This window comes from Mixophyes fleayi, chromosome 1 (genome assembly GCF_038048845.1).
Source record: "Mixophyes fleayi isolate aMixFle1 chromosome 1, aMixFle1.hap1, whole genome shotgun sequence".
Taxonomy (NCBI): domain Eukaryota; kingdom Metazoa; phylum Chordata; class Amphibia; order Anura; family Limnodynastidae; genus Mixophyes; species Mixophyes fleayi.
This window is the reverse complement of record NC_134402.1, coordinates 460,236,456-460,262,390: the sequence shown is the minus strand read 5'-3', so window position 1 is coordinate 460,262,390 and position 25,935 is coordinate 460,236,456. Positions and strand designations below refer to the sequence as shown.

Sequence of the window (25,935 nt, the reverse complement as noted above, 5' to 3'; positions counted from 1 at the left end):
TTAAAAACTAGTTTATTGATTTTATTCACTTAAGAGAAAAACAAAAAAATCAGGGGGTTACAGTATGTGTTAGTTTGTATTGATATGTGTTGGTGGGTTGAGGCCTAGTTAACTGTCTCAGACATAGTGCAACTTACTGCTAAGAAGATTTTGCCAGAATTTGTATGTAGATGTAGTTTATCCAGAGAGTGAACTCATTTCAAAGAAAAAGGGTTTCAAAGAATGTGTAATATGATGGGAATAGATTCAAAACGTTATACACTATATCATTCTCATGCTTCAGAGAAAGCTGAAATAATAAATGGAGTAATTAAAGAATAACTAAGCTTACTAAGGAAACAGGAATGGCACTTCTTTTGTTTATCATGGTATTAGAATCACTTCGAAACCTCTTCTCAATCTCTCTCCATATGAACTGTTATTGGACTTCAGACAAGATACGTTATTAATCCACAGACTTGAAGATGCATCATGATCTAACTGCTCAATATGTCATACAGTTGTCTGAACAGTTGCAGAAGCTTCAGAGGGCCCAGAAGAACACTTGAACAAAGACATTCAACCAGAAGCAGCTCTTGGGCCTGCACACAGAATACAACCTAGAGACTATGTTATGGTAAGAAATCTCTTACACTCTGGTTCCCTTACAGATCGATGGGATGTTTCTACTAAAACCAAGTTCTATTAACGACTGATACAGCTGTAAAGGTTGCAGCAAAAGACACCTGGATCCACAGTTCCCATTGCAAACAGGTCAAAGACCCAAGCTTAAATTAACCAAAGGACTCAGAACTGAACACAGATAAAGAGACTGAGTTATATTTAAAAGAACTCTTCAATCAAGATGGAAGTGATGATGTATAATCAGCTACAAGGTTATCGACTTATGATGCAAAGAAAATTCAACCTTGTTTCCTGCCTTATAGGAACAATGATATTTGAAGCCTCAACACGTTATTTATATATTTTGGAAAGGAACTGAGGAGAAGTTGGTAAGGTGATAGCCCATCTGAAATATTAGATGAGGATGATTTTAATAAGACCATTTCTGCTTCTTTTCTAAACAGGAAAACCAGAGAATTCAGTCATTGTAAAGGATTACCAACAATTCCAAAATGTATTTATGAGTATTGTCATACTCCACCAAAAGAAAGATGTTTAATATGGTGGTTGGATAATAATGAATATTGCTGGAGAGAATATCCAGTTGACCAATTGCTTGTTATGTTAAGTGAAATGTTAGGAGTTACAAATTTTTGGGTGTGTACTAAAACTCTTTTATTGAGTAAAAATATGCTAATGTTACCATTTCTGGTACCTTATGAAGAAAAACACACATTAGTCCTAATATAAGATGTCAAGAGCAAAATTGAGATCTTAGTGATTATGGTCGAATTGTTGAAAGTACATGTAACTTAACTAAATCTCCTGGTATAGTTTTAGCACCACACATAACTGAATAAATTCCTTTTTGTTTTAATAAAACAATAAATGAGGTTAAAACAATAACACCTCAGATAAAGGACAGCATCCGGTATTAAACATATGTGCTGTAGAACAACAAGTACTTCAAGTTGTAAGAGTTAGAATAAGTGTAATATAGAGGCTACAGTGCTCAAAACATATGTGCCAGAATATAAAGAACCTTGTAGGTTTGATTTAGACACAGATTTAGAAATTACATAAAATGAGAAGCTAAACTAAAGATAGAACTTTAAACAGATGCAACTAACTTTGAAAGGTATACCACCAAATCTCCTAAGAGTAAAATATGTACACAATGCACTATGTGTTATTATAATCGACTTTTTAATCATACACTACGAGAACCAGACTCAGACAAAGAGAACACAATACCAGATACAAAATGTCACTTGGGTATGCTAATCTCAACCATGGTGTTAGAATATTGTGGTTCATTTATTTTACCAGGAGACATTCATTATATACATATCTTTGGAAAATATGGAAAATATGCATTTAAATGGTTATCAATTAACCATCAGTTTATACAGTGTTGTATGATGAGTGGAAAAATATATTATTAATAAAAAATATGTTCAAGTGAGTCAGTAAGACATAAAGTGGGTATAAATATTGATAATATGTTTACTTATGGAAATTATGGATTTATGACTAATCAATATGAAATTGAACGTTTGTCAGGATTTAATTGATAAAGTGACTGGAATTTATCATGATAACTTTTATTATGTTGGACTTGAATTACAGGTATTTAAATATGAACTTTTACAACATTGAGTTGTTTTGGACTATTTAACGGCTCAAACAGGAGGATAAAGTTTAATCCTTTAGACTGAACTTGGAGTCCATTGTTTATTACCTAATCAACGACACTTCCGATCCAGAAGCTATAATTATATGTTATATAAACAATGCCCATAATATAAAGAAGGATTTTGATGACAAAATTAATATAAAAACTTAAAATGATTTATCATGGACATGGTTAAATCCAGGCATATGGTTCTTTGGACTTGGAAAGTGGCTATCTAACATAATGTATATTTACATGAAATTTATTGTGATAATAATTATTATTATTATTATTATAATAAGTGTGGCAATATTGTTTCTGTATTCTTGTTTAAAGTATGGTTTGGTTGTATACAAATATTTGCGAAAGTCAAACCAATCCAAGAACATCAGTGCTGACAGAAATATATACTCCTATTCAATTAATTATGGTCACATGAAAAAGTACCTTTTTATGTGTATATAAAAGGGTGGCACTGTCGAACTAATAATTACCAAAAACCATATATTGCTAATATATACAACTAATCTACGATTAGTGCCTGTACTTTTAAGAAGGAAGTGTTGAACTTTACTCTATATTTTATACAATAGCATATTACATAACAAAACAACAAGTTATATAATTGTCACGTGATCTTCATTTCACAAAATAAGGCCAAAATACATATTTTATCCAAATAAGGTCAAGAAGACCCTTCCAAAAGGCCCCTCCAAGAACATGTCACTTTAATGACAGAGACTTAGAGTGCCAGCAGTGATGTAAACTGGGAAGGTGTGTTTTAAAGTAATGATGAGTAGCATTTTCTATAAAAGAATGACTTAATCAAATATAGATTGTCAATTGGCATTTCAGACCCTGGGCGTATGTCTGCTTCGTCCAGTATGGCTGTATCTATGCATAATATCTTTTTAATAAAAAATAGAAATATTATATTTTGGAAACCTGCTCATCTCATTTATTATTTAAAGAGAAGAATAGAAAAAAAATCTTATACACATTGTTTACTCCCTATCCAGAGGACCCTTTTAAATTGACATAATCTATTTGAAAAAAGTCTCATACACAAGTATCTCTCAAAGAAAAGGTAGTTAACAGCATCCTTCATCTTCCCTTCTTCGATTGAATAAGATCACCTGTGCCAGGGTAACCTTTGAAAGCAATGTCCAGTTTTTAAGAGACGGCTTAGTAGATAAATAGCTGTGGTATGCCTGCTGTTTCTCATTAAAATATAATTGCATTATTTTAATCTTCATTAAAGAGCTTTTAAGGTTGTCGATGAGATCAGCTCGTTCCATCTTGCCTCATTGATATTTCTGAAGTTGCATGCATTTTTCACTCTATCATTGCTTGGCATCCACAATGCTCAAAGTCTTTGGCAAGCCATGGTCAAGTCAGTACCAGAGAGAGAGTCTTAAATGTAAATATTTCATCATTGTAGCCAGTTACTAGCTTTACTGAATTTACTACATGCAGAAAGTTTGATGGAAGGGTAAAGTCTTCCATTGCTCTTCAACAGTAACCTTCACATTTCTCAATGTTTCTGACAGTTGCACTTGGGTTTGCCAACATCTGATTCGACCCAGTTGAAGAGATGCTGTCACATCTGCATGATGTATTGGTCATTTTTTTTGACTAAGTAAAATGTCATCTTGGTTCAAGTCATTCAAAAGCTTCCAAAAGCCGCTGTTAATGTCAGGTGGAACAGGCTGAGCAAAGGCCACAGAGACTGGACTCTTTTACCAGGTTTAGGTTTGTTGCCCTTTTGGTTTAGCTTAGATTTCTTCATCTATCGCCAAAGGTATTTTCTTACAAATAAGCCTTGGAAAGGGGACCAGTGCATGAAACCTTTAGTAACCATGTATTTTTCTGGTTCTTTGCATGGAATTGGAACAACATGTCCTGTCCTTAATACCTTGGAGGTTTGTACAAAGTTACATCTATTCCTAAAAAAAATCAATTTGCATACACTTTGCATAAAGTGTTTGGGAGATTTTGTTGGCATACTGCGATGGATGATACCATAGGTGTGCAGCAGGAGGTCTCATAGATAAAGAATCACCTCAGGAGTTACCTTACATTCAGACAGAACGAGTCTTGAGATGTATATCTTCTTTATATAGTACTAAGTACCAGGATCAGTATAACAACAGCTTTCAGTAATAGCTTCTTAACATAACATATCAGTAACATGAGCTGCTCAGCTCACCTCCTTTCCTGGAGAGAATCTTCTAGAACACAGAGAGTTGAGACAGGAAAAATACAAACAAGTACAAACAATACACCTCTGTATGAATACAGCGCCATCTGCTGACCCTCCATGGTAACTACATGCATATAAACAAACCCATAGTCTGTTGTACATATTTCAACACCCCTTCTGAACAGACTGGGTTTCTTCAGTTAGACCCATCTTTGACGTAAGTCTCCAATGTCTCTCTCTGACGAGAGGCTTAGTCAGGATATCAGCTGTCATATCTTCTGTTGGGCAATAGTTCAACTCTATAAGACCTTGTTCCTGTAGATCCCTCAGGAAGTGATGCTTGACATCAATGTGCTTGGTTCTTGGATTCACTCTTTCTGTTTGCGCTAATGCAAGGCATCCTTGATTATCCTCATATATCTTGATAGGTTCTTCTTGAGGCATTCCTAGGTCTGATAGTAGTTGCATTAACCATACCACTTCTTCACTGGCGTGAGCTGCCGCGGTATATTCAGCCTCTGTAGAAGATAGTGCCATGGAAGACTGCTTCTTGCTTGTCCAGCTGATTAATCCTTCTCCGATAGAGAATAGATATCCACTTGTGGATTTTCTGTCACTTGTGTCTCCAGCCCAATCTGCGTCAACATATCCTGTTAACTTGTGACTTGTGCTTGCCGAGAGCTTAAGCTTTATGTTAATCGTTTAGATAACCTTTAGGTAACGAATTACCCTCTTGACTGCATTCCAATCCATCTTGGTTGGTTTAGAAACTTTTCTGCTTAAAATCCCGACTGCTGTGGAGATATCTGGTCTGGTGACGGTTGCAATATATAGCAATTTTCCTATGGCCTTTCTGTATAGATGGTTATCCTGTAACAGGTTGCTCTGATCATTTGGTTCCTTTACATAACTTGTCTCCATAGGAGTGCTTGCTGTCTTTGCTTCCTGTATACCAAATTCCTCAATGGTTTCCTGAATCTTGTATTTCTGACTTAGTGTGAATGTTCCATCATCTTCTCTTGAGATTTGCATTCCCAAGTAATGTGTTATGTGGCCGAGGTCTTTTGTTTCAAACTGACGGTTTAGTTCTTGTAGCAATTCAATTTCGTCCCCTTCTTGTTCAAAACAAACTAGCAAATCGTCCACATAGATCAATACATAGAACCATCTTTCCTCTGCCAACTTTGTATAGAGACATGGGTCTGCTTTACTTCTGACGAATCCCTTCTCTGTCAGAACTCCATTTATCTTTGTATTCCATGCTCTTGCTGCTTGTTTAAGACCATATATACTCTTGTTAAGCTTAAATACATGATCTGGGTTTTGAGAATTCACAAAGCCTGGTGGTTGTTCCATGTATATATTTTCCTTTAGTTCACCATGTAGGAAAGCCGTCTTTACATCGAAATGTTTCACTTGCATACCTTTTATGGCTGCTGTTAGGAGTAAGGTTCTAATGGTAGTGTGCTTCACAACTGGAGCAAACGTTTCATCATAATCTTCTCCAAATTTCTGCGAATATCCTTTAGCGACCAGTCTTGCCTTGTATCTTTCTATTTTTTCTTCAGAATCATACTTGACCTTAAAAGTCCATTTACATCCTATGGCCTTTTTGTCTACTGGTAGTCTGGTCAATGTCCATGTCTGGTTGTCTTCCATTGATTCCATTTCTTCCTTTGCGGCTCTTAACCATTTCTGTGCTTCTCTTTCTGAAAAATTGGCAATTTCTTCCCATGATGTAGGTTCTTGTATGTTAATAGCTTTTGCTTTGTAAGATAAACGTGCAGGTGGTTTTCCCTTATTTTGTCTTGAAGAGCGTCTCACCCCCTCGGATATACTCTCCCGAGTGTCGCTGGTATCTGTCTTGTGTTGTACTTCAACTTCTTGAGTGATCTCTACTTCATCTGTTTCTTTGGATTCTGTACTTTCTGCTTCAGTAGAGTCTACTGGAATTATGACATCATTTCGTGTTTCTTCTATGAATGTCACACTGTTGCTTATAATTACTTTTCCAGTTTTTGGATTTAAGATTCTGTAGCCTTTTGAATGTTCACTGTAGCCAACTAGAACGCCCTCTACTGCTCGGTTCTGCAACTTGCTTCGTTTTTCAGCGGGAATGTAGGCGAAGGCTCTGCATCCAAAAACTCTAATGTGCTTTAAGCTGGGTTTCTTACCACGCCACAGTTCGTACGGTGTCTTCCTTACTGCCTTCGAAAGTAGTCTATTTTGAAGATAGGTGGCTGTTGCTGCTGCTTCACCCCAATATTTGTCAGGTAGTCCTGAATCTGTAAGCATGCACCTTATCATTTCTGTTAGTGATCTGTTTTTCCTCTCAGATACACCATTTTGCTCTGGTGTATATGGTACTGTCTTCTGATGCTCAATACCGAGTCCTCTTAAGTACTGTTCTATTTTCTGGCCTGTGAACGCGCCTCCATTGTCACTGCGAAGAGTTAGCATATTCCTCTTGAACCTGTTTCCGGTCATGGTCACATAGTCTTGCAACTTTTCTAAGACTTCATCTTTACTTCGTATTAGATAAGTGACTGTGAACCTGGAATAGTCGTCAATGAATGTCAGCATATACCTTTTGTCTCCTACGGTTCGCGTTTTCATAGGTCCACATACATCACTATGTACCAGGTCTAGTGGTCTGGAAGCTCTGTTTTCACTTTTCTTAGGCATTGTCATCCTTGTTGCTTTTGCTTTTATGCAGCATTGGCATTTCATCATTTCCGAACAGTCTGACACTATGAAATCCCTGGCTAGGTCTCTCCTCTGCATTTCCTTTATGCAATCTGGGTGTCTATGTCCTAATCTTCTATGCCACTTGTGAATACAGTCAGCGTGTTTCTGTGCGCTCAGCTTTGCCTGCTGTTCTGCGATATCCAGACAGTATAAATGTTCTCTTATTCTGGCTGTAGCTAGCGTTTCTCTTCCATTTTGGATAAAACACTTATTATTCTGAAACTTTACAGTAAGTCCTTTTTCTACTAGATTCTTTACTGACAGCAGTGCTCCTTCAAGCTTGGGAACATATAGCACATCTGTTACGGGTATCTCTGCATAGCTGCCATTACCCTTGGAGCATAGGAATTGACCATTCCCTTTCCCTTCTGCAATGATATTTGTTCCATCTGCCAGGTAGATTGTTTCTCTATGGTTCAAATCAAGTTCAGTAAAGAAGTCCTTGTTGTTTGTCATATGACTAGTCGCTCCTGAGTCTACATACCACTTTTCCGACAATTGGGTTACTGTCGCTTTAAATGTTCCATTCCAATTGTGTGCTCCTGTATCTGTAAGTGTGGCTTTGGCTCTTTGTTTGTGTAATCTATCTGGTGGTTTGTGCTGCTCTGTCTTCCATATGGTGCAATCTTTTTCAGGTGACCCACTTTCTTGCATCTGAAACATGCTCTTGTTTCCCTGGTGTGTGGCTTAGTGTCCACCATTTTAAGTGCTTTCTTTATGTCACTCTCAGTATTGCACTCTGCAAGCTCCTTTCTGCGTTGATACTCCTCTATAAGCCTGTTCTTCACAAAGTCTAGTGTGATTTCTGCTTCAGGTCTCATTTCTAGTGCATTTATTAGTGCACTGTATGTATCTGGTGAGCTGCACAGGAGGATAGCTACTATGTGGTTGCTTTTGATTTCTTCTCCCATTGACCTGAGCTGTATGGTTATCTCTAGTAGTGCACTGATGTGTTCTAGCATTGTCTTGCCTTTGTTAAATCTCATTTGGTATAGTTTTCTTAATAGGAATAGTTTGCCGTTCAAACTTGATCCTTCATGCACCCTCTGTAATGCAATCCACATGTCTTTAGCTGTCCTCTCTTGTCTTATGTGTATAAGCTGATCATCTTCCACCAGTAAACTTATGGTGGCTCTTGCCTGTTTATCCTTCTTAATCCACTGCTGATCCTCTCCTTCAGGTCTGTCTGCACTTACGACTTCCCATAAATCATCTCTGGTTAATAGCATTTCTACTTTAAACTTCCATGTCTGATAGTTCTCATTAGAAAGCTTGCTAGCAGCTAGTCTGAGATCTGTGTAATTGGCCATAACCCTTCCTTGTATGAATCTCTCTATTCTTCTGTGGTATTAAACTTGTTTTACTCACAGTTTTCTCTCCAAGGTTCTCCTGGGTGTTTCTTGTGTACGTTACACAGTCTGCTGTCTGTGCCTGCTGGGACTTGCAGTGCAGCTCGTGATCTGGATGCTGCTTAGGATGCACTCCTGATAACTTTATCTTGTATAGACTCCAGTCTGGGCCCATGACCTGTTGGCATGCTGCGATGGATGATACCATAGGTGTGCAGCAGGAGGTCTCATAGATAAAGAATCACCTCAGGAGTTACCTTATATTTAGACAGAACGAGTCTTGAGATGTATATCTTCTTTATATAGTACTAAGTACCAGGATCAGTATAACAACAGCTTTCAGTAATAGCTTCTTAACATAACATATCAGTAACATGAGCTGCTCAGCTCACCTCCTTTCTCAGAGAGTTTCTTCTAGAACACAGAGAGTTGAGACAGGAAATATACAAACAAGTACATGCATATACAGCAGACAAACAATACACCTCTGTATGAATACAGCGCCATCTGCTGAACCTCCATGGTAACTACATGAATATAAACAAACCCATAGTCTGTTGTACATATTTCAACACCATGTGCCCCTTACATGCCCCCAGAATCCCCCACAAGCCCCTCAGACCTCCCCATGTGCCCCTTAAATGCCCCTCAGACCTCCCCATGTGCCCCTTACATGCCCCTCAGACCTCCCAATGTGCCCCATACATGACTTTTATATAGCGCCACTGATGCCACACGGTCCCGAGGCGAGCGGCCCTACGCGCCGGGGGGGAGGTGGTTGAGGCCTTTCCCCCCGGCTATCCCAGGCCAACCGTGGCTCGACGGCACTGCGGTATCGTCACGCTTAGGGGGGATTCTGACTTAGAGGCGTTCAGTCATAATCCCACAGATGGAAGCTTCGCCCCATTGGCTCCTCAGCCAAGCACATACACCAAATGTCTGAACCTGCGGTTCCTCTCGTACTGAGCAGGATTACTATGGCGACAACACATCATCAGTAGGGTAAAACTAACCTGTCTCACGACGGTCTGCTCATTCGGATTCTTTTTAAAGAAACCCCCTAGCATAAAATCACATACATCGTATCTGAATCTCTAAATTCATGCATGAATTCTGTACTCATTCACTTATATGGAGCTCCCAGCTGAATTCATGCATGAATTCTGTACTCATTTTTGCAGTGGTAATAAGGAGATAAAGATTGGTTGAGGTGGTGGTGCTGATATTGGGGAAATGAAAAGAGAATATGTTAGCACAATCGGTTCAACCTAGCACATTATTTAATTCATAGGTAAAGAACAGGTCCGCTAAGCTTGGAGTTCGGAGCCAGTGTGAGGGGCTATTGTCTGAAGAATATTGTGTCTGTAAATACTGTGACCCCATAATTGAAAAGAAGTGCATCCAGCGATATCAGTCCAATAATAATATGAACTTGGGTGGGCATCCATTAGATAATTATCATTCATTGGTGAGTAAGGTCTTAAACCAAACTAAATGCTGGGTGTGCTCGCACGTGCCTCATGGGCAAAATAATGTAGGATTACTTATGTTCCCGGTTGAAATCTCGGAGGTCCATGAATTGCGGGAGGTCGAGGGGTTTAATGGAAGATGGATATAATATTACTAAGTCCCCTAGTTTGAAACTTTGCCAATACTTAATAGACCAGTCACTGCTGTCCATGGATTATTCATATGCAAAGAAACTTAGTATTAGGAAGCTGAACAGAATGATCAGCAATAGCCCGCCCCACAAATGTTGATGAAAGATTTGTTAGAGTACAGATAACTAAAAAGACTGAAGGTTACCATAAACAAGGTCATGTTAAGAGACATAAGAAAGTATTGATTGGGAAAGTTCCTCTAGGTTACTGTTTAAGTGTTATACAAACTGAAACTTGTTGTGAACAAATGGAGAACCTAGGCATGGGGAACTTTATTAAGATATTGTGTAACACTATAACAAACCATACTGTGCCTTATATCCTTCCAGATGATGAGTATTATATATGTGGGCGAAGGGCTTACAAATGGTTAACTCCGAGTTCCAAAGATATATGTTTGCTAGGTAGAGTGGCTCCTGAAATCATTACTCTTTCTCATGATAAAATGACTGACATTCACAGGACAACCTCACCTCCATATGTACTAGAGATGCTCAGGCTCGGTTCCCACAGTGATCCAAACAAACCCGAACTTAGCAGATCCGAGTACCGAGCCGAGCCTGCTCTGTACTTTTGCGCGCCGTCAGAATTGAAAATGAGGGAAAACGTCATTGTTACATTGTTGGATCTAGCAGGTTTTGTATTCTATAAGTACTGCCCTCCACGGCGATCCAGCGCCATTTCACAGAAAGAGGGGGTAGCACAGTTGGGCAGCGTCATAGGTAGAAAAGAAAGAGGAGGGGTAGCAGCGTTCTTTAAAGTCACCAGTGACATTCTACTGAGCTACAGCTCACATAGAAAATGGAGAGCTCCATTGCTAATTGCCATTGCTGAAATAGAAAAATAGGGCTGGCAGTCTTGTTCTAAATCTGCAGTCACATTGTACTGTGTTATATACCTAACACACAAACAGGACAGCTCCATTGCTCCATTGATTATTGTCACTGCTGAAATAGAAAAAATAGGGTTGGCAGTGTTCTTCAAGATCTGCAGTCACATTGTACTGTACCATAGCTCACCCAGAAATAGTAGAGGTGGCAGGGTTCAGTGCTGAAACAGAAATTGTAACAATAGGGCTGTCAGTGTTCTTAAACGTCTCCAGTGACATTCTACCATGCCATAGCTCAAACAAAAACAGGAGGGGTGCCCGTGTCCTTGTCACTCTCCAGTCTTCAGTCACATTGTTCTGTCACTCTCCAGTCTCAGTCATGATGATACGAATCACTCTACCTCATGTGCTAAAGCCTATGTTCAGGTGCATAGTGGTTTTAAGTCAGGGAAACAAAAATGTAAATAAAAAGCTTGTAACTTTTTAAAGAAAAAAACACCTCTCTAATAAAGGTGAAAGTTTACTTTAGAAAAACATAAAATTGCCAACATGCCATTCTACCCAAAATATTACCAAGCATACCAGCATCAGCTAGCTCCCTTCTCTCAGCTAGATCTCAGCACCTGCCGTCTACACTGTCATCATATTCCCCCTCATCAGTGTGTACATCATCCTCAAACAATACTAATTCATCCCCGCTGGAATCCACCTTCACAGAAGTCTAAGTACTTTGATGTAATTGCCGGTATTGGCCTTCCTAATATAATTTGTCATTTATTTTCCGGCAGAGCTGTCACGATTTTTGGGCAATTCTTTTAGGCCAGACCAAATGTCAAAATGTTGTGCTGACTCATCTGCATCACCACTGAGTGTCTTGGGAAAGCTACATTTTTTCCTAGCAGCAGTTTCCAGAGAAACTGAAGGAGGAGATGTCGTTGTGTCATGTACCACTTGAGCTGTCATCCTGCTGACCAGGAGCTCATTGCATCTCTTGAGATCTGGATCAGTTGGAAACAGGGGCGGATTGGCCATAGACCTTACAGGGAAGTTTCCCGGTAGGCCGATGCCTAACGAGGCCACCCGGAGGCCACCTCAGATTTTCCCGGGGGGGGGGGGGGGCGCGTTTAGATGCGGCGGGGGGAGGCACGTACAGGAAAGCAATCTAAAATATTGGTGTTCAGTGGGCAGCAACAGGCAGCCAATTGCTAGGCTCCCACGGTGCTGTTCGGCAGACAGGAAGTCTGACTTTACTTCCTGTCTACCTGATGTGAGAAGAGACGCTGCTCAGAGCAACTGAAGGTAAGTGAGGGGGGCTTAGTATACTATACTATACTAAGGGGGGGGTCCTATACTATACTATTAGGGGGCTACCTATACTATACTATACTAAGAGGGGGCTGCCTATAGTATACTATACATTTGCCCTGCATGGCTTTAGAGATGACCCACTGTGTGTAAAGTCATCACATCTAGGTTTTCCTAAATGTTACTACAACAAAATTCCTGTAGTTCTAAATCCCGCCTACTTTTGTGTTGGCCCCACCTACAGTTATTTTGGTCCCGCCGACATGAGGCCACTTCAATAATTTTTTCCAGGGCCACTTTAAGTTCCCAATCTGCCCCTGGTTGGAAAGAAAGAGAAAGCATAGCTCTTAAACTTAGAATTATGCACAGTTACCAAAATGTAATGATCCGATTTCAAGATGTTCATAACTCCTGGATCCTGGCGAAGCAAATAAAGTACTTAATCTACAAGTCCAACATTGCTTTGTTTCATTTCCTTTTTCAATTTCTCTTGCTGCTTTTCAAAAAGTTTAATTAGGGGAATCAGCACCTTGCACAACACGGAAAGTATTCTACACTGCGCTGGACTAAAGTACATTCCCCCTAAATTCTATTCTTCTTGCTGCTGCTGCATTCTCCTACATGCTGTTGAAGAATGCTGAAAAGGTCCATAAATATTTCAGGAGACAGACAGCATCGCCTGCATGTCACTTTCATTTTTTAAAAAAAGTTCTGTACCACCAAGTTGATTGTGTGAGCAAAACAGGGAATGTGATGGAATTCCCCACGGCTCTAATGCTCTAACAATATTGGTGGCATTATCAGAAATCAAATATCCTCAGGAGAGTCCAAGCATGATAAGTCATGTTGCAATGACATCTTTTAGTTTTTCAAACAAGTGGTCAGCGGTATGACTCTTAGTGCAGCAGATGATACACAGAGTAGCTAGCCTCTAACAGCTGCTGCTGTTCCTGCTGCTGAAGGCGATTTACCAACCCAGTGGGCTGTCACAGTCATATAATCTTTAGCTTTCCCAGTTCCGCTTGTCCCCATATCTGTGGTTAAGTGTACAATGGGTAGAATGGCATTTTGTAACCCAAAAATTTACTTTTTTGCAACCTCCTGGTACAGGTGAGGAATTGCTTGGCTAGTAAAATGGTGTTAAAATGGAATTTGGTAACGTGGACACAGGAACTCAATTAACTGTCTTATTCCTCCTGCATTAATGGTGGATATTGGACGCAGATCTAATACTAGTATAGATGCCATGGCGTCTGTGCTGTGATCTGCTGTGTGACTGGTTGACAGCTGCCATATTTGCTTCCTCTTGCAACGAATTGTTTAATAGTCAATTATTGTAAACTACTAGTAGTCTTCTTCTTGGTCTGCTTCTGGGTTGAAGATCCACCTCCAGCAGGAGCAGCAGCAGTGGGCCTAACATTCAAGGATTCTTCTGAGGAGTCCTGGATATGGGAAGAGTCTTTTCGCCTTAGGAACTTGGATGCTGGACTAACTCCGATCAATTGTGAGGATATTGATGATGAAGGTGTTGGGGGTGTCGATTGCAGGTACTGGGTTTTAGCTGAGAGTAGGGAGGTAGCTGAAGCTGGACTGTTTGTTGTAACTTTTTAGCATAAGTTTCTGATTTTCACAAAAAATTTACATGAACTCGCTTCAAATGGCGAAACATGGATGAGGTTCCTAGATGGTTAAGGTCCCTACCTCTATTGACTGTGGCTTTACAATGCTACAACTGACTAGACAATTATTGTCAGGATTTGTGTAAAAACAATTCCACACATTAGAGGTGGATTTTTGGTCTTATGCCCAGACATGACAATGGCCTTCTTCTTATCACTGGCAAGAACTTCTTCCACTGGTGCATGACTTGCACAGTTGAGTTCATTAACAGTTTGCTTAGGTGCCTTAAGCCTATTGTTAGCTTGTTTTGTGAGGGCCCCAATAAACCAAGCACTTCAGCCATAAAAGTTGCACTGCTTGGCGCTGGAGCACTTGATTTATTAAACTGTACATGTCCTTTTCAATATCTTACAAAAGGGTGGGAGGAAGGGACCAAGGACAATTCCATTTTGCTGTTTGCCAATGTTTGCTAGATGTGCTATAAACTGCCGTGTGTTTGTATCGTTGCTCTTTCACTTACCATCCAGGCATCTCGCTGCAGTCTTTGTCCGAGAGTGTATGAAAATAATATTGTGACCTGTGAGGTGGTCAAAATTGACTGGAAATGACTGGAAATTAATGTTATTGAAGTTAATAATAATGTAGGACCAAAAAAAAAAAGCAAAATTATGTGATTTTAGCACATTTTTCTATAAAATACAGATCCAAAACCAAAACCAAAACACGCAAGGGCGGTTTTGCCAAAACCAAAACGAAACACGAAGTTAATCCAGATCCAAAGCTAAAACCAAAACCAAAACACGGGGGTCAGTGAACATCTCTAATACGTACACACACAGAATGAACACTGTGACAAAAGAAATATGATTCCAGATGAAGAACCTGTAGCTGCAAAATTAATTACCAAATCCACTGGCTATAAATTCTTATTTAAATAATTTATTTCTTTCTTTATTTCTTTAATTTATTGCTACAAGAAGGAGTTAGTTCAGCATAGATTGATATTATTACCTCACAGCAATTACTTGTGGATACTGTGTGACATTAGATAACCGATTTGGTGTTAAGTGTGGCACTTATATCACTAATAATACAGAAATAAAGAAGTAATTGACCGTAAAATGAAAGAGATCCTACAGTTAAAATAGGAATTTCGTATGGTACACAATATATGAAATAGGAGACAAAGTAGTAAGATGGATCTCATGGTTGAACCCTGTAAAACGGTTCTCAGGTTTAGGGGAATGGGTACAAGAACTGATCGCTAGTATAGGGAAGCTCCTTATCCTTATAAAAATCTGAATACAAGCGCATAGGACACTGTTATTGTACTGTGGCAAAGTATAAGTGTAGTTTTGTTTGTAAATGTGGTAGGTAATTAAAATGTGTTGTAATAAAAAACCTCTAAGCACACTTTGAATAAAAAACTCACACATTATAAATTATTATGCTCTTTTGTGAATAAATAGTGTTGGCCATCGGCACCAGAAATATGGGTCTTACTCTACTCTTTCCCTGCTTGATAGTCCCACAGATGTCTCCAAATTTCTTCTAGCCCAAAAGCCTCAAATTAAGTTTCCTTGTAGAGATTACCAGCCAGCAGCAGTGTACTGCGCCCGACCTCTGCTGGGATGACTGTGGAATGCAGATGGAATGCAGGGAGTACGTGTTAGGATGGTGACCTGAGAGAGCCGAAACACATCGGTTGTGTGTCATTTGAAGTATGAAGTAGAATAGTACATGTGTGAGGTATCCTGTGCATACACAAGATACCCAACATGCTATATACACAAATAACTTATAATATGTAATATAATAATATTAATATATGATAATTATATAAAGTGAATATTATCTTTATGGACACTCTATTGTATAAAGATATTTCTTTCAATACAAGAGGCACAACATTTTTTTTACAAATAGTTCCATCGGATTAAGGATGTTCAACCCTGTTCTTTACTTCTAATCTAAAAACGAGGCTTGGATTAGAAACAGCCAATCTGAGTTTAGTCTCAATGCAAGATTTGGTTTATCTTCTATCTTATACTTGGGAAAACTTCCCGATATTCTTAATAGTATTAATATACAATTGTGTCAGCCTCATATTTAACACCATTGTTTACTCCCTATCCAAAGGACACTTTTAAATTGTATTTGCAAAAAGTCTCATACACAAGTATTTCTCAAAGGACAGGTAGTTAACAACATCCTTCACCTTCCCTTTTTCTATTGAATATGATCACCTGTGCCAGGGTGACCTTGGAAGCAATGCCCAGTTTTTAAGAGACAACTTGGTAGATATGTTGCTGTGATATGTCTGCTGTCTGTCATTGAGATATAAGTGCTTTATTTTTATCTTCTTTGAAAGACAAGAGCCATTAAGGCAGTCGATGAGATCATCTTGTTCCATCTTACCTCATTGATAATCCTGAAGTTGAATGCATTTTGCACTATAGCAGTACAGCCCTCCTACATTGCTTGACATTCCACAGTGCTCATAGTCTTTTGCAAGCCATGGCCAAGTCAGTACCAGAGGGAGAGTGTTGTATATAATCCTTTCATCATTGTTGCCAGTTACTAGCTTCACTGCATTTACTACATGCAGAAAATTTGATGGAAGGGTAAAGTCTTCCATTTCTCTGAAAGGGAAACAGTAACCTTCACATTTCTCAATGTTTCTGACAGCTGTACTTGTGTTTGCCAACATCTGATCCGACCCAGTTGAAGAGATGCTGACCTGTCTGCATGATGCATTGGTCATTTTTAACTGAATAAAAATTCATCTTGGTTCATGTCATTCAAAAGCAATAGCAGTTGTTATTGTGAGGTGGAACAGGCTGAGCGAAGGCCACAGAGACTGGACTCTTTGCCAGGTTTGGGTTTGTCGCACTTTTGGTTTAGGTTACATTTCTTCATCTATCGCCAGAGGTATTTTCTTACAAACAAGCCTTGGAAAGGGGCCAGTGCATGAAACCTTTAGTAACCAGGGCTACCTTCAGGGGGTTACAACCAGTACTGCTGTGAGGGGCCCAGACAGACGAGGGGGCCTGGACAGAACTCTCCGTCTGTCCAGACTCCCTGGACTGTCCGGGCCCCGCAGTCACTGACCGTACCTCCCTTTTTTTTTTACTTATCTTCTCCGCGATGCTGCAGCTCTGCCTCCCAGACTCTGAAAGGCTGGGAGCGCGGCGCATTGACGTCATCACCGTGCGCCGCACTCCCAGTGTATCAGTGACCGGGAGGCAGAGCTGCAGCATCGCGGAGCAGAAGGTAAGTAAATAATCTATTTTTTTTTTTGAGGGGGAAGGGAGAGGGAGAGCCCGGGGGACCTGGGGAACCATAACTGTGGAGGGAGGGGAGAGAGGGAGAGCCCAGGGGACCTGATCTGTGGAGAGAGAGTGGGGAAGAGGGGGACCTTAATTGTGGAAGGGGGGGTTGAGGGGGACCTTATTTGTGGAAGGGGGGAGGGAGAGGGGGACCTTAACTGTGGGGGGTGGAGGGGTACATTAACCATGGGGGGGAGAGGGGGACATTAACTGTGGGGGGGAAGAGTGTTGAACATTTACTGGGGGGGGAAGAGGGGGGCATTTACTGTGACAAGGGAGTGGGGGCGCATGTATGGTGAAGATGGAGGGATGCATATTAATAGGGAGGGGGGCACATGTATGGGGAGGGGAAACCCCGCCAGATTAATTAGTACTGGGCCCCACAGTTTCTGATGGCAGTCCTGTTAGCAACCCTGTATTTTTCTGGTTCTTTGCATGGAATTGGAACAACATGTCCTGTCCTTATTACCTTGGAGGTTTGTGCAAAGTTACACAAATTCCAAAAATGTTCAATTTGCATAAAGTGCTTGGGAAATTTAAGGGCCCAGGCAACTTCAGTCTTATTACAGTAAACATGCTCAATTTGATGGGTTATTTTTGATACGGGTTTCGCACAGTATAGACAGTACTGCATTCTGTTATATGTTCTGGATCCATCACTTTTTGGAAAGTATTTGGATGGACACCTGATCAGATTTTTGTCTTTTTATGTTTAAAACACTTCTGCCATCAGGTAGAGATGTGTGTAGAACGAGTCTCTGTGTTCATCATTTTGTTCTGTTTCCCCACAATAGAACATCACCACTGCTGTTGCTGCTGTCTGAAGATCTCTCATCTAAAGGGTCAGGGACATATTCATCTCCACTTCTATCCAGGCTATAATCAGTGCTGCCACCAATGGGCTGTTATACCCAGGGCCGGTGCTAGGGTCCGTGGTGCCCTAGGCACATTTTCAAAATCGGCCAGTGACCAGGATCATTCAAATCTGCCATTAGTCCGCCTTCCAGCCCATGTACTAGTGTATTATCTTAACATGTGTTTAATGCTGCCAGTGGAATTGTAATAAACAGAACAGTTAGTTATCCCACAAAAATGTGGAAAATGCATAAAAAATGGATAAACCCCCAAGATGACCATCCCCCATGTACCATTCACCAGAAGAACAAATGTGTTATGTTAAAGAGTTTCTGTACCATGATACCAGTAACATTACATAGAGTTGGAATAAAAAAATATTTCACAACTAGTAGAAACTAAATTTTGAAATATATCAAATCAGGAAATAAACGTTGTTTTTGTCGTAAATTTTTCAAGTTTCAGCAGAAATGCTTTGAGATAAGTTGACACGCAGGAGGTATGTTAGATGCACAAACCTGCAAAGGTGCAGTGAAAAATCTTCTTATATGGCATCAAAAACAGTAATTTACACGTGTGCATGGAGTTTGCAGCCAGAGAGCATGTGGGGCAAACTGGCACCAAACAATGGAAGCAGCTGGGCAGTGTATGGACGTTGCTTGCTAAGAGTGGACGATATTAGGCAGAAAAAGACAGAAGTTTATTTTAATTAGGTGCACGATGTCTAGTTTTGCAAATGTGTAAAAAGATTTTTTTTTTGTGCAGCAAGTTTATTAAAAATCAAATAAGGGAAGAAGAGCAACAGGGGAGTGCTGGCAAATTTTACCACGGTGGGGAAAACTCGACTCAGCAGCCTATTAGGAACATTTTAAAGGAAAAGGAAAAAAAATGCTGGTAGCCCACTATGGGAACGGACCGGGGGACAAATGCCACCCTGCCCCTCAGCCCATCCTGCCCCTGATGTGCACACACTACCACTCTTATCATGCGCACACACACTGAGTTAATGATACCTAGTTTTGCAAAAAGATTATGTTTTGTGCAGCAAGATTATTAAAATAAAAAAAGGGGTGAAGAGCATCAGGGGAGGGGGGGGAACTCGACTCAGCAGGATATTAGGAACATATTTAAGGAAAAATATGTACCGTATTTGCCGGCGTATAAGACAACTTTTTTGCCCTAAAAAACATGCCTCCTAGTTGGGGGGTCGTCTTATACGCCGGGTGCACTTGGGACAGCATATCAACGGAGACTGAAGCGCTGACCAGCCTATATGCGCATGCGCAAAACCGCGTCAACACGCCAGCGGGTTCTATTTACCATCTCCGGCCGTGAAGTGATCTCTGCACGGACGTGCAGCTCGCAGCACTTTTACATCCCAACGTCCTTGCCGGCTACTAGCCTTGTCTCCAGGCAGGACTGCAGGAGGTTTTCAAGGCGAAAGTGCGGATTTCTTGAGACTGGTACAACAGGTCACAGAGGAACAGGACCTGGGTATTCGAGAGTCAGACTGAGGCATCCAGACAATCCAACCTGGGGAGGAAGGTAAGTGCACTACCCACTACCCACTACCCACTCTTCCCAGATTTGAGAACGGACTCTGTTTGGATTATCTGTTCCCCCTGGTCTGTTCCAGCGACTATCATTCCAGTGTTTTTTTAGGTACAATAGACCATTTACACTTTGTTCAGTGTTGTTTACCCAGCTACATCTGGGACAGACTCTCCGGATTTGTGGTTCTTACCACGCTGTTTTTGGCACTATCAGGTTACCTCATGTACTACCATTATATACAGGGTCACGTTACATGTAGGGGCAATTCTGTATGCATTATTTTCTGCTTTGTTTATTCAAATCTATCCTACCTGTCTCTCATTCTTCTCCACGTTCTTTTACGTTTTATTTGGTGTGTGGAAGGTTTGCGGAAGAGGGGGTAGTCTTATACGGCGAGTATATATCAAACTCTATATTTTGAGTGGAAATGTTGGGGGTCGTCTTATACACCCAGTCGTCTTATACACCGGCAAATACGGTAGTTGGCGCAGTGACCTAGCACAAGGTAGCCACTATGGGACTGGACCGGAGGGTAGATGCCTCCCCCAGCCCAGCCTGCCCCAGAAGAGCACCTTATTTGGGGACATTCATTGCTTCCACTCCACAAAAACACTGATATTTAATGGACTGGGCAAAGGGAATTGTGATTAACCTACATGAAATGGCAAATGTATTCCAGATTTTGGTGAATTGATAGAGTTTCTGGACTTTCTACATCTCTTGCATTTTCCAGCAGATCACACAGAGCCACCAGCAGTATAACTAGTACAGAGATGATCTGAACACTGGCTGATGACATTCATTTAATATAAAATGACAGCTTGATAAACAAATAACCACAAAATATTTCACAACTATCACACAGGGCCCATTATCTCCTATAAATAAACCTCAGCACAGTTACAATGTGTCTCTCTCACAGATCCAGTGCAGGGCTGTGTAACAGTTCTCCAGGGTCAGGTTACGTCCTATCTTGGCGCAAGTTCCAGTCCCTTCACTGACAGTTCTAAGAAATAAATAATAATTAGATGAGATAAAGTCCATGTTCATCTCATTCACTACAGGAAAATAACAGGATGCACTGGTCATGTATCTATCAGATATAATCACTGTACATGCTTTACCCACCACCTCTCCTGCCTCTATTCTGCAGGGAGGTGGTGTCCGTTAGTGTCTGTGAAGTGTTTTTAGGGCTGATTTACTTTTGGGAGGTCTCACATCTAGATGTGATATAATCAGTGTTACTTACTCAGTGCTGCCGTCAGCCCATCGTCCTGTCCACACTTTCCCCTGGTGATGGGATCCTTCAGCAGATAGTCCAATCCAGAATTCCTGTACTGTGATAGTCACTAGTCTCTGTATTAATACATAATATAGATGATTATGTGTCAATGTACTAATTAGTGGTCATGTTGTATACTGTACACAGGTTACTAATAGTATCAGAAACGGAAACTGTATAAATATCTTCCTGTCTGACACTATGTACAAATCAGAGCAGGGAGCTGTGCGCTAGATGTAATAATAGTTCTGAGATTCCCTGCACACTTTCAGCAATCAGACAGCAGTGAGTACAATGACAGTGAGTATAGTATGGGGAGGAGGTACGAGAATTACTACTCACCAACCATCAGTGATTGGGAGGCTGCTGTATATTAGCCACCAGAACAGGAGATCTGTTGTCTATTATACATGTAACTGGAGATTATAGGCCTGAAATGGACTAGCTAAAAGTTACTGGAGATCTGTTATACACTAGTCAACAGAAGTTGGAGACTTACTATCATCTAGCAATCCACTATAGACAAACTGTTAAAGGATAATAATCTTCACATTTTACCAATATGAATATGTAACACAAATAGGTATTTATATTGGGGGGGACTCGCCCCATTGAGTTCACATGAACTTATGTTGGAAAACTGATACCAGAGGTTAATAGCTCAGTCAGCATAAATATAGAGATATCACAATGGAGTAAAATCACTCAAAAGAAATAATGAGAGATAGAGTCCGGGGAACGAGATCTGCAGGATTAATATATCAAAGGTGAACATTCTGGGATTTAATCAGGAAAAGGGGAAACGATACTCAGTGCTTTATACTCAGTGGTGACTTGTAATATACTTATGTTGGACAGTAAGGATGCATTATTCCTTATAGGACATGAGTAGCAGATTTTCTTCTCAAGAAATTAAAAGATGTTAATTGAATTATGTTTCATATCCCGACTTAAGTGAAACTTACTTTCCTGCACCCAGTGTAAACCCTACGTGGAGATAACAAGGTGTAACCAGTGTAGTATCTGCCTTCCTTATAATCCTTTCATTTTAGTTCTAGAAATAAAAATCACAATAACATTATTGTCATTACTGTGACACTCAGTATCCCGTGTGCTGACTCACTTCTCTCCTATAGTGATTGTAGCAAGTACACAGCTTGCTGCTATTTACATATATATATATATATCAGTACACACTGAGGAATTGTCCACAACATTATACAGACGTTGCTGCGTTTTGCTGTATTAAACATACAATAAAAACGACAAGTGTGACACCCGCACTATGTATATAAGTGACTCACATCCCTCAGTAGATTCCTCCATACAAATATGATTACTCAGGATGTATCATCTACACTATTACCTGGGAGGTGACCCTATCACCTGATTATAGAAAGGAAGGTGCATGTATATAGGGGCACTCTGGGATGTATATCAGGAATATGTTAAACAATATAATTCTTATGAATCAATTTAAAATTCACGTATTATCCTATTTAATGAAAAACCCAGTGAACTATTAAAAACAAAGGGGAAGTGAAATGAGTGTGAAATTAAAATTGTAGCTCAACTACAATAGCCTTGTTTTCACGCTTAATAAATTAATATATATATATATATATATATATATATATATATATATATATATATATACACACATACACATACACATATACACACACACTTTTGGGGTGTAGTACACTTTAACGACACTGAATAACCCAACAGTGAGCACCGATTTCACGACCGGATATCTTCCCGACTGTTGTAAATGACGTCAATTGAAAAGGGGACTGATATTAAAGTGGTAATACACGGACCCGGCTTGCAGCGGTAAGGTTAATTGTAATCATAACCCCTAACCCTAATCATAACACCTACAATTAATACTTACATTAGATGAATGATAGCCGGGTCTGTGTATCAGAACTTTAAGAGAAGTCGCGTTTTCAATTGACGTCATTTACAACAGTCGGCAACAGATCCGGTTATGAAATGAGTGCATCTGTGTAATGGTAAGTTGCTTTTTGTGCCATGTCTGGGTATTAGTGTTCGGATTTCTTATCGTGAAACTGACTACCACCGCACTTTTATTTGTGTCTCTCTTATTGTTGTTATTCGGGTTAATTTATTTAATACATTACATTATTATAAGATAATTGTTGTTGGGATATGGCTGATATATGTTTCAGCCATCATTTTATAGTAATTAGCAGCATTCATTGTGTATAGCCATGATTATGTATCTTAGAATGGTTAAGTGACCTCTACTGGTAGTTGCGGTAATTATAGGTATTAATCATAGTAATGCGAGATCTGTTTCATCCAATCCCTTCCCCTAAGAAATCTTATCCATATGGTAGGCTCAAAACAATAGCCTCAAAGTTATAAAGAATGAAAGGAGGGGAGCTTGGTAAATAGGTGTCTAATAGAAACTGGATCAAGAAAACCACAGAAAAGTGCAGAATCTAACATGACCCTAGTTTTCACCAAGAACCCCCACAAGGAAGTATGGGCTCCGCTGCAGGAGACACGCAAGTCGCGGTCCTTCACTGAGTCGTATAGCGAGACACAGAATGAGAGTAGTTAAGTGAGCCGGTCTGGTAAAGTGCTAGCAACGAGGAACAAGGGAGAATCCAGAAGGGAGGTCAAACAATCCGGGTAGTAAGGGCACTGGAGATCAGAGGGTAGTCAGACATGCCAAAGTCACACTGGAACGCTGGAGCAGGAAAAGACCTCATACTCTGGCACAGGTAAGGGGTCATTGGCTCCCTTAAATAGCGCTGACAGACAATGAGAAAGAGAGGCGGCGCTGTCATTGGCTGCCGCCAGAGGTTAGAATAGCGTTCAGAACGCGCATACGTGGATGACCAAGCTGTCTGGCCAGAAGTCTTGTTCCTGGTTGACTGGCAACCAGACATGATGGGAGCAGAGACAGGCAGCCGTCCTGAGGAGGAAGTGAACTAGGAACTGTTGCCGGCCATGCAACATATGAGAGTCCAAAATCCGACTGATCTCATATTCTACACCAAAGACTGCACGGGTGTAGGTGGAGAAGGAGGCCGAAAGAACTCGTTGAGCACTAAGGGTCGTAGTAATGAAACATGGAAGCTGTTGTGGCATTTGAGAGAAGGAAGTAATTTTAATTTGTAGCAAACAGGGTTAAAACCTGTAAGATAGTGTAAGGACCAATAAATCGAGGAGCTAGCTTCATAGACGGAACTTTAAGTCTCAAATCCCTGGTGGATAGCCAGACTTGGTCTCTTACAACAAGGAGTGGCATAGGTCTTCAGCAGCAGTCCGCAAAGGTTTTGTGATGTCTGGTGGCTTTACGTAATAGTGCTTTAGTCCTAGACCAAATAAGCAAGAACTCCCAGATGAGAGAGTCAGCAGTGGAAACCTTGGAGGCTGAAGACACAAAAGGATCCGGAAAAGTAGAATGAGTTCCGAACACAATGAAGAATGGAGAAAATCCTGTGGATTCATGGACATGCTGGTTGTGGGAGAATTCGCCCCATGGAAAAAGTTGAGACCATTTATTCTGATTATCAGATGCAAAGCACCGGAGGAAGGTCTCCAGGTCTTGATTTATCCGTTTGGACTGACCATTGGTTTGGGGGAGGTACCCAGAAGAGAATTTTAGATCTGTACCAAGGTTTTTACGAAAAGCTATCCAGAAGCGAGAAGTAAACTGGACCCCTCGGTCAGAGATGATTTCTTTGGGACAGCCATGAATCTTGAAAATCTCTGATGAAAATGTCAGCTAGATTACTAGCAGAAGGCAACCCACACAGTAGGACAAAGTGAGCCATTTTAGAAAACCTGTTGATGACAACCCAGATGGTGTTATATCCAGCACTGAAGGGAAGATCTGTAAAAAAAAATCCATGGCGGTACTCTCCCAGGGAAAATTGGGAATGGTAAGCGGATGAAGCTAGCCAGCAGGAGCTCTTCTGGAAGACTTGTGTTGGATACAGGCAGTACAGGCCGCAATAAATTTACGAATGTCTGAATGAATAGTGGGCCACCAGAACCGACAACAAAGTAATGCGGTAGTCTTCTTAATCCCGGCATGACCAGCAATGCGGGAGGAGTGCACCCAATGTAAGGTCTTGAGTTGTAGGTGGACCTCCACAAAGGATCAACCTGTTCTCAGTTCTGGCGAGAGCTACAATACTAGAGGGATCAATGATGGATTGAAGTTCCAACAGGGTCAAGCGATCTGAATCATTAAAGGACCGTGATAAAGCGTCAGCCCGCCCATTTTTGGTGCCTGGACAAAACACAAGGACCATATTGAACCATGCAAAGAAGGATGCCCAGCGAGCTTGACAAGGGTTGAGACAGATGAATACAAGATTTCTATGATCTGTAAACACAGTGACCGGATGAAGAGCGCCCTCCAGTAAATTATGCCATTCCTCGAGTGCGGATTTGATGGTGAGGAGCTCCTTATCACCAATTCCATAATCACTTTCACTGCGATGAAACCGTCTGGAGAAGAACCCACAAGGAGTGTGAGTGCCAGAAGGAGATCTTTGAAATAGAACTGCTCCGATACCAACAGATGATGCATCAACGTCTAAGAAGAATGGTCTTTCCTGATCAAGTTTGGACGAGAAATGGGGCAGAGCAGAATGCCTTTTTTAAAGTGACAAAGGCTGCATTGGCCTCCGGAGAACAAACTCTTTGGTTAGCGGATTTCTTGGTTAATGCTGTGATGGGTGCAATGATGGTAGAAAAGTCTTGGAAAAATTGTCGGTAGTAGGTGGAACACCCAATGAATCTTTGAATAGCTTTGAGGCCTTGGGATTGGGGCCACTCCAGAATAGCAGATACTTTAGCTGGATCCATCCATAACCCCTTGCCGGAAATAATGAATCCAAGAAAAGATACTTGTGGCACTTCTCTAGCTTGCA

The 25,935-nt window shown here is 40.6% G+C and overlaps 1 long non-coding RNA gene across 2 annotated transcripts in view; it reads right to left on the bottom strand.

Moving 5' to 3' along the window:
* LOC142110282 (uncharacterized) overlaps window positions 1–25,935 on the bottom strand; it is a 41,906-nt gene that overhangs the window by 9,178 nt on the left and 6,793 nt on the right. Inside the window, exons 2-3 of one of the 2 annotated variants that reach the window (XR_012680505.1) lie at window positions 20,981–21,087; window positions 20,607–20,737 (exon numbers count right to left, since the gene is read on the bottom strand). This is a non-coding gene — a long non-coding RNA (uncharacterized LOC142110282). Of the gene's footprint in view, window positions 1–20,606; window positions 20,738–20,980; window positions 21,088–25,935 lie in introns of those variants that run through there. The other variant, XR_012680506.1, reaches the window with a different exon arrangement.